At 38.1% G+C, this 13,689-nt stretch overlaps 1 protein-coding gene across 1 annotated transcript in view; it reads left to right on the top strand.

Moving 5' to 3' along the window:
- The window catches only part of GRM5 (glutamate metabotropic receptor 5), a 501,144-nt gene extending 488,741 nt beyond the window's left edge, over positions 1-12,403 (top strand). The window contains exon 10 of the transcript XR_010746100.1: positions 12,391-12,403. The gene's annotated coding sequence lies outside the window, so the exon portion shown is untranslated. The remainder of the gene's footprint in view (positions 1-12,390) is intronic.
- Positions 12,404-13,689: the final 1,286 nt, after the last annotated feature.

Below are 13,689 nucleotides of genomic sequence, written 5' to 3'. Positions count from 1 at the left end.
TAGGGAGCATCTCATTAACTGGAATCCACTTAACCATTTTGGACAGATATCTGAGGAGCAACAAAAGGAGAACTCAGACATCAAACGTGAATGAATGGATTCTGTGGCAATGAAACTCAGAAAACGCCTCTGTACAATAACCAGCCTGAGACAATGACACAGTCCTAAGGTGTTCAGCATCACAGCAACGTCTCCCCTACGTTTCAACTAGTAAAATTTGGATGTTTTGTTATCAATGTTTTCAAGCTAAAAGTGAGAGTACATAAAAGAGCTGATGGCTGGAGCATGTTGCTCAACAATAACTTACCTCACACAGAATTATTGTTGCGTGGAAGACTGCACAAAAATACCCAAGAAGTTGCTGCAGTTTCAAAAGACTGGAGAGAAATATGCTCATTTTGGGGAAATTGCGACATCTGCTGGTTTTTAACGACAGGCCTAGAAATGCTTCATCATCACCGATTTCAGAAGAGGCACAATTGTGTGAGGACACAGATGTGACCTCGGAGAGCCAAACGGTGGTGACAGCGTTGCATGGCATCAAGACAGGAGCGGAGTTTTTGGAAACCCAATAAATTCATCAAGGGTTAAACAAAATTTGAAGATCAGCTTCACAAAAAGGCTTCACAAAACACCACAGATCACTGAAGACTGACAGAATTACTCTCAAGACATCGGAAGTCAATATTCAGAAAGTTGAAGTCCAGTTTTCTGTGTTTCCTCTTGCTCTCCTACAATTGCACACATAAATATAATTTAACACTGCATTCAAAACATAAAGTCTTCCATTCTGCAATGAGAAGAAAAACCTTGCAGGGAGAAGTAATAGAAGCCTACCAGTTGCTAGCAATTTTTGCTAGTAGATATTTACTAATTAAAAAAACAATATCACGTTGCACTAGGAGTGCTGGCCTGTTCTCAGGTACCTGTTTTTAAATAAATGGTAAAAACAGAACAATCATGGATGCTATCTTTAAAGGTAGGTTACTTTTCACAAGCAAGGCAGTGTGAGTTTGACATGCTCTGAATTGCTCTGCAGAACTCTATTCACAGCTAAACACTTGCACATCTCCCAGCAACTGCTGCTTTATTTCAAACGTGTGTGAAGCGATCTATTCATAAACTGTGTGCACAATCATATTCATACACCACTTTTGAACATTTACAATGAAAGACAGCTCATAAATACAAGAGGAAGTTGTATTTTTAAGTATGGAAATTAACACTGAAATAAAAGTTCTCCCTTTCCCTTAAAGGCCAAAAGTCTGGACCCATTCTCCTCAGCTCAGAATTAAACAGAAATAGTGTTCAGTGCTTTTATGACCTCCAGATTGCTTTATTATTGAAGTATAATATATCAGACATGGCAAAGAGGAGTCAGGTACAGTCTTGATGGCAGGAAAATAGATTATTTCCTCATCCATTCAGGGTATAATGAACAAAAATATATGTTTGTCACTGTCATCAATGTGCCTAGAGCTGGAGTCCTTAAGAAACAGAGGACTTTTGCAAAATCTGCTACTGTTTAACAGACCTCAGCAGCACTGATTTCTAAACCAGGAAATTAACAGAAGGCTGCAAAGAATTAAATGTCTCCAACTGTATCCTTCAAGCATTCCAATAAACCCATCAGCATATTCTTGACACAGACCAGATAAAACATAAAGTTGACAGTGACAGAGTGCCATCACCTGAGACACAAAAACAGGATTTTTTTCTGCATTCTTGTCAGCAGCTTATTTTAAAAAACCCCAACAACAGGAGGAGAAAATAAGAAAGACTAGAGAAAAAAAAATCTTCAAAATGTCAGTCCCCAGAATTATGCCCACATGTTCAATAGGAAACCAGCCACTGTAAGCCTGGAATTGGCATCACTGTATTTTGATGCACAGTAGAAAAACACTTCCAAGGCAGAATTGGCAAAAAACCAGCATCTGTTACCTGCTAATTAACACTTTAAACACAGCATTGCAGGTGGCTGAAACAGAACAATGCAAACCTGGAGCACACTGGCACGCCGCACCCCGCTCCACTGGGAGGGAGCAAGATCCCGCCCTCCTCGCTGCAGAATCCGTTCCAGAACCGCCCGCAGTCTTCTGCATTTGTCTGCTTCTTCATTGCCTTGACAGCCAGTATTATAGTTATTTAGATGTTGTGTAACTGTATTACTTAATGTTTGCACAGTGCTTTGAATGTGTGAATTGCTATCCAGCTATTCAGTGTTATTATTTCCATTAGGATGAACCATAAAAGCGTATTGAAAAAGACGGTGCTTAAGTTGAATAACCTCCTTTGAAAAGGAATAGCAAATCCATCAGGTCTTGTCAAGATGTTCCACTACCTAAATATTTGAAATTATGTCTGCATTTGCAGTACACACACATACATGCATATTATTTTATTTCAAAATCAGTATACTGGTTTAACTAGTTCTTCAGTTTGTTACTATCAAAGAGAAAAGATAAAATACTACACCATGAATACAATAATGATTTGGTTAAATTAAAATTTAATAGCATGTCTTAATGACAGTATTAAGACAACTAACCTTGGAAATCAAAATTAATGACATTCTTTGATGTTGCTCTAACTGTCTCGACTTTATATTGTGTTCAGGTCATACTAGTTTTATCGATTCAGGGAAATAAGGCAGAAAGGTTGTGCAAATGTAATTACACTATTAACATTTTAAAGACATAAATTGTAATGTGTGTACTGGAACCAAAGTAAAATTACTTCTCTAATTCCAAGACAATTATTAAGAAGAGTCATGCCTCTCAGTTTATTGTATCAGTATGACTACAATAGTATAGACTAATAACTTTATGGCAGCTTGACTTGCTTTATCCAGAATTCTGTGGGTTTGAAAAGCTACATAGTCAACCAACTGAAAAGAGAAAAACAAAACACCACAAACAACTGCAAACAATTGTTTTCTGACCATATGAGCATAGATAATTCCAATCCTCCCAGAGATTTATCTCAGAGAGAAACACTAGCTAGGATAAAGTTTCCTAACTAACTTAAAAGTAATTAGGGTGGAATTAATGGAAAAGACACTCCAAAGAAGACTGGTAATAATTGTGGTGGATATGGAAGCATCTATGTTTGCACAGAGGGTTTTTTATAATGTGTGGATAAAAAGAACAAACATATTTGTTAGAAGCTAGTCCATATCTTCCAGCTGTAGCTTTTCATTTAATGAATTATCCATCTCTTTATAATACATGCCTCATTTAAAAAGATTGATAGATTAATATTATGGAAGTGATAGCTTCAAAGAACATGTCACATCTGATGACAAGGTATGATTTCTTTGAAGATGAAATCAAATGAAACATTTACTTTTTAACTCAAAATCTCAGTTCACATTTGTTGGTTCAGAGGAAGTCTGGAAGTACCCATGAGCTGAGCATTCTAACAGATTGTCAGGCAAGCAGGAGGTTGTGAAAAAAAAAAAAAAAAGGAAAAAAAAAGTTGGGTTTCATTAGTATTTAGTCCAATTTTGGGGACTTTAGTCCTAGAGAATTAATCAGTGTTTGAGAAAAAGGATTCATCTGAGAATCATGTTGATAGCTCCATTCTTCGGAACCAGTCACTACAGTCTCTGTTACAGCTGATAAAGGAAAATGGGAACTTTTAAAGATAATTTATCCCAATGTAGATTGCAAAACAAAACAGACAGACCTCCATATGGGGAGACTGGAATGAACAGTAAAATTAAAAGACAAATAGATTTCCACATTGGCTCCAATACTGTGATCAGTAATTAATTGTCATGATTGTGTGTCTAGAAGAGAAAACAAAATGTCTTGAACATTTCTGTGTTGCCTTCCTCTCACCACCTCAGTTGACGGAAAGAACAGCCTTAGAAGAGGAAAGGCAGGGACTCTAAATCCCTACATGAGGCTGCCTTGATGGCTGCAGATTTATTCAGGAAATAGAAGCTGCAGTTTAACATCCCATCTCTGGTTTTCCCAGCTGTCCTCACTCAGCTACTTGGCACTTCCCTAGGCCAAGAACCCTTGGGAAACTGCCCTGGCTAAGGGAAGACATCCAAAAGAACAGAACAGCTTCTCCTCTTTCTTCATTTTGGAAGAAAATAGGGGAAAAAATTCCCCTAAAGGTCCAAGTAAAAAAATAGTTTAAAAAAAATCCAAACCCAAACAAACAAAAAAGAGCTCTGTAATGAGCAGTATCTTCAGATTCGCTCCTCCAGCCTTTCCTCTGAAGCTTTCCTTCATCAGACCAGTGAGATGGTTGACACATAAACACCATTGCTGCCGCTGTCTTAGCATCTTTTCAGCCTCCATTTGGACCTTCTGTGAAGATTCCACTTCTGTTATCTCCCTATTTGTTGGAGTTGTTCATTAGATACATCCAAAAGGAAAGACAGTGAATCAAGCCTGTGCCATTATGAGGCTATTTCCAGCCAGCTTCTTCACTCAGCTTGTTCCTCCTCCTTCCTGGACCTCAACTATGTGTTTCTTCTCTAATCACTCTGCTGGCCTTTGGGCATGAACTGGCTCTCACAAGTGATATCCATACTGTTAGACAAATGAGTAGAATGGGGAAAACTCAAACCCTGGGCCTGTAAACATCTAAATCTATTACTCCTTATTATCTTTCTTTTTGTAGCAGTGTAGATGTCAGCACAGTGTCCATGAAATCCTTGGTATGACAGTATAGATTGCTTCACAAGCTCTGCCTGAACAACTATTTGGTGATGCTTCTTCATGCAGGGAGCTCTGAAGAGCTTGTCCTTCCTTACAGAGCCTTACACTTTCACTTATAGATGAAAACCTTGGCAGCCTTGCACATCTGCCAGAAGAGCTCTGCACAACACAAAGTACATTGTGGCTTCTCACATGGCTGAAGGTCACGTCTCAATCAGTCAAGAACAAGCCTGTATGTTCTTCAAGATGCTTTTCATACACAATTTCAATATGGCCTGAGGTAACCTCTGTCTTTTTCTTGAAACAATAAGATGTTGAAAATTAAGTCATATCTTCCATCAAAGATATGACTACACTGTGCTCAGAAACACTGTCTGGAGACAGCCAAAAAGGTGAAGCATTTTGCTATCTTCTGGCACCTCCAGGAAGACTAATTAATCCATCAGGGAAGGTCAGAAAAGGCAGCACCACATCACTTCCAAGTCACTGCCACAGGAGCACAGGAATTATTTTAATCTCGAAACTTCACCTTCAGGTTTTCAGTTTAGCAAGCAACTTTGGCAGACACCATGCAAGAGAGTTTTGGGCTAAAATAATTTAGCTGTGTGGAAGGATGGAGCAAAGCAAGTAGAGGGAGGGATGGGGGGAGAAGCAGTAGAACATATAAAGCCACAGATTTTATTTTGTCCACACCCAGGATGCGAGGAAGTTAGAAGGAACATCCTTGTTGCAGAGAGAGTTCCTCTGAGAACAAATAATGAGAGAAAGCTTTCATTTATCAAGTCACTCTGGCTGTCACTGTGCTGCTATTAACTCTGACTCAGTTCCAGCATTTCTGCATCAAATGGTATTAACACCAGCCTTGTGGAAATTATCATTTCTTTGTTATAGCAAAAAGTTATCAGATATATATTATTTCTTTTATCTAAATACACAGAACACAGAACTGAAAATGCAAACGTTTATTGTAGGGAGATGCTTATGTAGGGTGGGCAGACATGAAGAAAAAGTTATAAAAGAGCACTGGTGGTCAAGTTGAAGATGCCCATTGCAGAGGGCTTGGACTAGATGAACTTTCAAGGTTCCTTCCAACCCAAGCCATGCAAGTATTCTGTCATCAGTCAGGTGGTATTGAGGTAGCCCTGAGGTGGCACATTCTGCACTGCCCATTTTACTTTTAAAGCAAAATGAAGGAATGGAGTCCAATTACCCCTTTCTACAAACTGCACTAAGAAGAGTTGCACGTCTGCTTTCAGAGTAGAGAAATATTCTCAACAGCAATATCCAACACTCTGGGGCTCAGTAAAGTGAAATATATTTTGCACTAGGCAACAGTAGGATTGGAATAAATATACCTATTTCTTGTCAGCATGCCTCTGTGAGTTGAAGCATAAGGCATATTCTGCCTAGATTCCTAATCTGGAATGTATATTAAAACTGTTGAGATGTCATAAGTAACTAATATAAGTTATAAATCAGTGATTGGCATAGAGAGCTTTAAAGTCTTAACTCACAAGACCGATTATTGCAGCAATTAGCCTGCAAAAAAAATTTTGTAGTGAAGAATAAGCCAGATATTCCTCCAGTTACTGATAAGTTTAAGGTCTGAAGAAAACGATGAAGGACTTTATAGTGAGGCAAAGTTAAAGCTTGTTGAATGACAGCTGTGCAAGCTGTTTTTCACACTGGCTCTTCAGAGGAAAGTACTAGACAAGTACAGTGCCAAAATTTGGAAGATAGGTATCAGGCAGTCTCCTACATTTGTATATCGCTGCTCAAAACATCTCACTGAGGTTACTATTCTTCACTTATCTCCTATTCTTATTCCCCCACCCTAGTACCTCTACTTCAACCCTTCAATGAGCTACAAGAACCAGCGATTTTCAAATTCCAAAGTCCATCAGAAAGCTGCAGTTGTGCAGTGATGCCTAGGACTTCTGCCAGTACAAAAGAAATCAGATCCCTTTTGAACTGCTGCTGAAGGAGAAGTGCAGTCCTTTGTCACAAAGAAATGCACTCATCTCTGTCCTGGCAGCCCACTGGTTTACATTGTGTGTTGCATTATTAGTCTTGCCTTCTGAAAACATTCAGAAAGCAGCAAGAGTGAATTCCACAGTATCTGAAGGAATTTTACAGACAAACAATTGACCTGTTATTAGTGTCGATGGCATGGAGCTTCACATCCCACCAGACATGTGGTTGTCAGTAGGTCTTAGCAGGAGAGCAGCTGCAGTCTCTTTCTTTGGAGCTGGCACACCGTGTCCTCTCTGGGAACCCAGAGTATTCCTGTGCCCCTGAAAGAACTCATTTCACTTCTGTCAGATAGTTATGATGAGAAAATAATTAAGAATATTGTGGGTGTTTTACCACATACTTGGTTTTTGTGAGATACTTCCGTACAGAGGGAAAAAACATGGCTAAACATAGAATTTGTAAAGGAAGGTTATATAACCTTCCCACAGATGTAACAGTTCATTTTACCTATTTTCAGGCTTAAGAGAAATACTTTTGTTCCTTATCATTCATGTCTCTCTATAAATTTGTCAGTGGGAATGTGACAGTGTCACTCACTCAAAGGCAGCACTATCCCAAGGAATATTTTGCAAATGTTACATCACAGGAAAAATAAGTACCTGACAAACGCCATCCTTACGGAGCTCACTCGCTGTGTAGACACACAGACAGCTTTCAATCCAATCAGTTGTCTGAGGACTTTTCCAGAAAAAAGTCTCACAGAGCCCTGACAGTATTTGGTTCTGTATAGCTGAGGCCTAAGATGTGGTCTCTGTCTAAAAAAAATAAGGAACTTTGAGATAAAAGTTGTGTTTGACACTTAATGCTCCAAAGCTCCAGACAATTTTGAGCTCTATGGTATATTTTCCTATTTCTTTTTGAATGTATTTAATTTATTTTATGGCTGCTACTTAGTATATGTGTGTATACACATATATATGTATATATGAGTGTATATATATATACAGTGTGTGTGTTGGTACTGACTACTTACCTGCTGAGAATCTTTCCTCAGCAGGTTATGATTTTAGAAAAGCCTGTGAAAGAAAGACAAAAAGATGAAGTGACAAAATTTCATTTCAAAAAATTTTCTTTCGTACAATGAAAGGAGAGGAAGTAGACAACTATGAAGACTAGAAACAGAATTAAAAATAAAACAGAAAGGAAAGGAAGGAAAATTAGATTTTTGGGCTAAATATGCTGTCTCTTTTTATTTAAAGACTACCAGAGATGTTCATAAGATGGATGGTTTATATTTCAGGCATTAATACTTTTAGTAATATTTTTTACAGTTTCTCCAAAACACACCTCTACCCCGAAGTGTACCTTTTCTCCCTCTATTATCCTAATATGAAACAAAAATTATTCTGACAGCATGAATAGAAGATCACTGGAGGGAAAAACTCCAGTGACAGTAAGATAGCAACCTTTAAGTGCCTCAACATATTAGTGAACTCAACACTTTCATTTTCTTACAGATTTGAATTTGTCTCTTTGCTGTTACTTGTGTTAAAAGAGTTTCATGGTCATTTTTCAAGGCAAAAAATTGGTCCATGTACACGTGACCCAAACATGGAAACATTAAAAGATATTCCTGAAACAGCCAAGTGCCTGTTAAAGGAACTAGGAGATTAAGACCATAATCCGGGCTGCAGATGGTTCTTAATTCTGATAAAGCTGTAATTTTCATGTTCCTTTCTCCTCTGGTGATCTTCCAGCATTTTTGAGGGGGAAGTGCCATCCCCCCTCCACATTTTATACATCTGGCTACAGCTTAGGCCAGTTTTGCAGAAACTGCCATCTGCCCCATCTGCCTGTTTCTAAGTAAAGATATATGTCCATGTCCTTTCATGATAATTTAAGGGTGGTGAGCAGCACTCTGTATATCTTGTCCCTGCCTACATTTCCAGTTACAAGTATCCAGAAAGAGAAAACTGTTGGCATAGTTAAACTGCATACAGCAGTAAACTGGAACTAGCTCTACTAGAAAAGATACTCAAGTGAAATTCCTTATTCCTACCTCAAATTGTTCCTTTGTCCAGAACTAATCTATACAAAATTGGAAAATAATCAGGGGAGAAACTTCATAAAAACTATGGTTAGAAAACTTTCTTTTAATTGACAGCATATTCAAAACTTTCAGTAATGTTTGGCTTATACATTTGATAAGAACTTTAATGGAAGGACATTTCACATAATGTATCTGAGTAACAAAGAAGTGAAGCATTTAGAGGGCAAACAAAAATACTGCTATTTTTCACTGTACTTACTGTATTATTAACATTTCCTGTTATTGTTTGTAAAACTCACAGTACCAGGACTATTTCAACAGTTGAACTTTACTCCATGACTTTGTCAACTTCATTGTCTTTCAGCATTATTCAAATATGCTCGATTAATTTTAGAGTAATGGGAATTTTGGAAAGCAAAGATTGCAGTGAATATTTGATGAAGTAAAGGTATGTCGACAGTCTAAGCATGGCTTGATTATGGAAATGAAATTTGGGTAGGGAATTAAACTATTAAAGTAGAAAATGTCTAATTAAATGGAAACCATGCATTAAACTTCACTTATTCTTTACACAAGAATTATTTTTCAAGTTCTATTTAAGTAGCATTATACAGCAACATATAATTAAAAATCTAACGCGACCTTCAAATTTTAAAAGGCATCCCACTTTTAAGAGGAAATTGCAGCCCACTTTTAACAGGACAAAACAGCCTCTGTGAGTGATTTCCATTAACTGAAACAAATATTTTTACTTTCAAAATGTATCTGATGCTTAATGTTCAGCATACAGAACACAGAACGGATTTCAAGGAAAAAGTATAAACAATAAGCAAATGCATTCACCAGTGTTTAAAGCATTTACACATCTTCTAGACAGTAGAGGAAATGCTCTCAGCTCCTGAATGTTTCACAAACATTAGCATGCGTATTCTGTAAAGTTTATACCCAAAGCTCATCATCTGCTTATTATTTACTGAATGTCACTCTCCCCGTTAACACATTTCAATAATTTAGTCCCAAATCAGAAACAATTGCACATGATTTGCATTTACAAAAGATCATGAATAGAAGAAAGTCGGTCTGCAGATAGCTCAGGGACTGATGGCAATGTTTGCCAGCCTCCTAATGCCAATGAAAGAGATGGCAGATTGGTCACCTTATTTTCCAGCAGAAGATCATAGAATCACAGAACTGTAGGATCATAGAAGCCTGGAATGGTTTGGGTTGGAAGGGACCTTAAAGATCATCTCACTCCAACCCCCCTGCCAGGGGCAGGGACACCCTTCACCAGACCAGGTTGCTCAGAGCCTCATCCAGCCTGCCCAACCAGGGATGGGGCATCCAAAACTTCTCTGGGCAACCTGTGCCAGTGCTTCACCACTCTCTGATGGATTCCTCATGATATACAGTGCACTCTCCTATATTTAGGCTCCTTTACCCTGATGCCCAGCTTTGTCCTCAAATGAGACAAACAATTCAAACACTACGTGAGCAGTCCTTCCGTCACTGTAACGCCTCAGAGCCAAATGACAGTGTAGAATGGTGGTGTGGTTGATTAAACAAAGAACAGAGACAGGTTTCCTGTCTCATCCTCATAACTGGGTATATGATCAGTGAAAGAAAAACACATGGATAGTTTATTTATGTTGGGAATAATTTTTCCAAGGAGAATGAACTTTTGTTCACATTTGATAAGTGATTTTAGTTGTAAATAGATACCTGAAAAAAAAGAAAATTATTTGTTTCATCATTTTTAGATGAAGAAATGTGATGTTTTCAATTTAAAAGCCTTTTTTAAAATTCTATTTTTGGTTTTGTACATAATTTTATTCCCAGGTGGAAAACCTGACTGCTTGAATATCAAAATGAAAAATCTGTAAGAATTACATATTTTTAGTCTACTTACAATCTAACCACCACACAAGTCACAACAACTAGCTAAAGATGGGAGACATAGGTAGTCAGCAATTGCAGCTTTCCAGCAATTTAAATTCTGCCTAGCCATTTCCAAGCATGCACACAAGTGATTCAAAAGATCTCTAGAATGAGACCATTGACCAGGTCATGAAGATGTCCTACCCAAACCTGATATATCTGAGGGAGAGCTCAGAAAAATTTCCTTGGAAATTTAATGCCTGCTGCAAAAAAGCTTTTATATTTTTAAGTTCAATTAATTTCTCACTGGTTGTTTGGTAATTTCATGCATCATCCTAAATAGCCTGACAATGGTATTTTCTTGTAAAGACTACCTGAACTCATCCCACAGCACACACAGAAACAAAAACTGTGTTTGTTTCAAAACAATACAAAAAAAATTGGTTTTGTTTCAAACAAAAACAATAGCAAATTCTTCTCATAACACCTGTGAAATCAGGAACATGAATAACTAAACATCAGAATAGCACAATTATTTTAAAAATTGTTCCAGCTGCCTAACATAATTACCCATGTCACCCCAAACCAATTTTTCCAATGGAGTTTGCATCTCCAGATCAGCACTAAAGTGCTGAGTATAGCTAACACATTTGGAGCATCAGGGAATTTAAAAACTGAGGAAAGCTGCTGAGGAGAGAAAGTAATGGTGGTTAATACCAAATGAGATCAAGAGAAACCCATCAGTATGAAATGGGCTGTGTAGAATATCTCCCAGTATGGCAATTGCATTAATGAGCATGCAGTTTCATGAAGTCAAGTTGTTTCAGACACTGGACTGTGATGCTAATTACACCCTATGAAATATAAACAACTCATAAATGTAGAGAATCTGTTCTAAATCCTGCAGTCAGCTAACATGTAGATGTAGATTGACTAAGATGAAAATGGTGTGAATTTCCTTGCTCCCTAGGTTCTGACATGGGAAAGTTAACATGCATGGATCAACAAGAAAAGGGGGGCATGAAATACCTTTTTCTAATGTGGGGAAGAGTTCTTCAGCTCTGGAGCAGAAAGCCAGGTCCATCATGCCTGATTCAGGACATCTTATGGTGGCAGAAGGACCTGAACACAGAAAATTCAGACCTAGGATTCAGCGAGATACAGGTAAGAACTGCAGTTCACTCTCTGCCAGCTATAAGAGACTTTTTGACTCTGACACCTCTGTACATAGCCCAGTCAGCATCTGTAAAACAAACCAAATCTATCCAAAACTTCTCCTGTGAGGGTAACACACTTCCAGCAGCACATGGATGGAAGTTGTTACAGCTGCATGGCCCCAGCATAGCCAGACTCAGAGCTCTTCTAAAAGCACTGAGAAAAGATTTTTACTCAGACCCCTCTTTAGTGACTTTAAAGTTCCAACAGACCTTTGTTCTTGCCCCTTAGAGGCTTTTATAATGAAGCCAGCACACATTGCTCAGGGAATGTTAGATGTCCCATCCCTAGAAACATTCAAGGGATTTCTGGTTTGGACTGTGTCTTGAGTAACCTGTTCTAATTGAAAATGTCTCTGCTCCTGGCAGGGGAGATGAGCTACATGGTCTTTACAAGTCCCTTCCAACCCAAACTATTGCATGATTCTACAATTCTACATTGCTGCAGATCTGTTTTCAGCTGTTTGGGCTCAGCAAGTACACAACAATATCACCAGCAGAACTAAAGAATATTCAGGACAAGAAGTCAAGACAGAGGAGATCAGGCAGAAAGAAACACATGGATTTCTCTAGAATTAGTCTTAGTTCATTCTGACCTAAGGCCACAGTTTTCTCCCGCTCTTGTCATATTAGTTTTGCTGGTTATTTTTGTGCAGCAAATTTCTTCCTTATCCATTGAAATAATTGGCAAAGTATATACAGTCTATAAGTAGACTCCATCTCCATTCACTTCTCCTTTTTGGAAAGGAACACATCACCTGCTTTCTTTTTGCATTGCAACAAAAATACTGTAGGAAAATTCAAAGGAAAAAGAAGAACCTTCACTGGATAAATATCCAGATTGCATCCTTAACATGACACATGCCATACATGTAATTGATGATTCTAAAAGATATCCCTTCTTTTCAGTATTGTCTTGCTGTTGCCAAGGAGTCTTTCTGTAAATACTTGGTTTTGGAAAAAATATAGTGGCAAAACACTTTCCAGGTTTCCATGACTGCTGCATTGTTTAATTTATTTTGATTTATTCTGTGTTTACATCTGCTTTCAGTCTTCATGTCCCCTCCTTTGAGAATCCACCTAGCCTGTGCTGATGTCCAAAAAATCGATTGGGAATTTCATGTTACAGTCTTCCTCTAAAGAAAAAGAAAAAAAAAAAAAAAAAAAGGGGTGGCGGGGTGTGCGGGGTGTGATTTGATTTTGTCATTATTCCCCCTGAAAAGATCTGTGAAGTACAGGCTGTAACTACAGCAGATCTGAATAAGAAACAGAGCTCCCAGGTCATCTATGATGCACAGTTGTTTCACTGGAATAAGGAGCTTTTCCTTTCATTGCCTCATCATAGTTTGTTCCAGCTCTTGGCTAGTATTTCCTACTTCATAGACCCATATGAACCATAGAAGAAAAGACACAGTTTCAACCTCCATTCAGCAAAACACAGAGTGCCTTTACTGCTAACAAAATTAAAACAAAAGATTCAATTCCTTTGAACAACTTCCTCAAAGTTATCTTCTCACTTCACACTTTCCCTTGCATATTTGACATTTGACATCCTTTTAGTTGTAGATCTAATTCTGACTACATGTTTAAAATGCTGAGTGTGTCTTTTTAGCCATGAATCAGCTGAAAATATTCACATGATGGGTGAACCACACAATACTTACACCTGCAAAAATTCGTGTTTATTGCAGATTTCCTCATGAACTGGTCAAGTGCATGAGTAAAAATCCATGTTGGCAGATGCTGCCCCTGATAGCCATGCAGTTTGAAAGCTGCTTGAGATTTCTTAAGAGCATTTTCTTCAAGGGAAAAATAAAAAGTAGGAGCAAAGAGAAGTCTGTTGTCTTCCTCTCCAGTCTGTTTTCATAAGCAATGTGCTCAATTATTCCTGCACTGAAGC

The sequence above is a fragment of the Sylvia atricapilla genome, chromosome 2 (assembly GCF_009819655.1).
Source record: "Sylvia atricapilla isolate bSylAtr1 chromosome 2, bSylAtr1.pri, whole genome shotgun sequence".
NCBI classification, from domain to species: Eukaryota; Metazoa; Chordata; class Aves; order Passeriformes; family Sylviidae; genus Sylvia; species Sylvia atricapilla.
The sequence above is the reverse complement of the archived record's forward strand: the minus strand, read 5'-3'. Positions and strand labels throughout refer to the sequence as shown.